Below are 1,196 nucleotides of genomic sequence, written 5' to 3' on the forward strand. Positions count from 1 at the left end.
GCCTCTGGAGTTCATTTGCAGTGGCTGGAGGCTCTGGTGCGTCCATTCTCTCTCTCTGTCTCAAACAATAAATAAAAAAGAAAAACCAACCTTTACCATGCTAAGAGCTACCAGAGGGATTGTTAAAAGTGGAATGTTCTGGGTACCATGAGTCAGCAAAGGTCGGTTTTTTCCCCCACTTTCCCCAGAGACGGGGGCTTACTGGACAGTTACAGGAAACAGTATATATTCTGCGTGTCATCCTTGTGCGGGGACCATGCTAATGTTCTCTGTAGCATTCCAATTTTAGCGTGTGCTGCCAAAATGAGCACACATGCGTGTTCTGATCTGCTCTTTTGTAATGCATGCCTTAGTCATCAGGCAGTGCCACCAAATCCAGGGGCAGAGAGCAATGCTCCTGAGGCCCTGCTGGAGGGAGCTGGCACGGAAGGTGAAATGTGTGAGAAGTCACGTATTGGTATAAATCAATATTGTCATTCACCACCCTCCCTCACTGCTCCTCATGTGCCAGAAAAAGGGCCTTCTTACCTGAGAGCCCGCATCAGAGAGGTCAACACCAAAAGAACAGGCTCCAGGAGATGGAGACTGGGGCTATTGGAGCTTCATGGAGAATCATGTCATGGTACCCTTCTACTAGACTCACTTAATTCCCCCGCAGGCTCCGTGTTCTGGAAACAGCAAAACCAAAGGGAGCTACCGTTCTCACATACTTTTGTTGTGAGCCGGGTGTTCCAGCAAGGTCAAGGAGTCCACAGGTTGGGTGGATTCGACCCTCCATATCTTATTTTACCCATCACATCCCACCACCGTATTAAAAGAGCCAGATGTGGTTTTAAAGAAGGAGGGGACCAGAGGAAGTGGGTGGGTCACAGGCCTCAGCCTTTGTTGTTCAGGGGGATACTTAGTGAGCAGCTGTCAAAAGGTCCAAGAGAAGGGACAGTCCCTCTGCAGCCTGGCTTGCTGCTCCTAGTTATCTCACAGAGGAGCCGTGTGCAGGGGCATGGGCTTGAGATCCAGGCGACCCGTTTGTATTCCTGCGCCAAGACGGTGGACAAATCGCCGGAGCCCGCGAACAGGAGCCTCGGATTTCAGTCTGGGGAGGGATCAGGGATGAAAAGGAGTACTTTCCGGGCGGCGCCCTGAAAAGGCTGAAATGAGGGAGGAGGGTAAATTGTGTGGCCGATAGACCCCGACTC

The 1,196-nt window shown here is 51.3% G+C and overlaps 1 non-coding gene across 1 annotated transcript; it reads right to left on the reverse strand.

Moving 5' to 3' along the window:
• Nucleotides 1–205: 205 nt before the first annotated feature.
• LOC123461879 lies at nucleotides 206–309 on the reverse strand. The gene has a single exon (XR_006637938.1). It is a non-coding gene; the product is annotated as a U6 spliceosomal RNA (small nuclear RNA).
• Nucleotides 310–1,196: the final 887 nt, after the last annotated feature.

Source organism: Jaculus jaculus, chromosome 6 (genome assembly GCF_020740685.1).
Source record: "Jaculus jaculus isolate mJacJac1 chromosome 6, mJacJac1.mat.Y.cur, whole genome shotgun sequence".
Classification (NCBI taxonomy): domain Eukaryota; kingdom Metazoa; phylum Chordata; class Mammalia; order Rodentia; family Dipodidae; genus Jaculus; species Jaculus jaculus.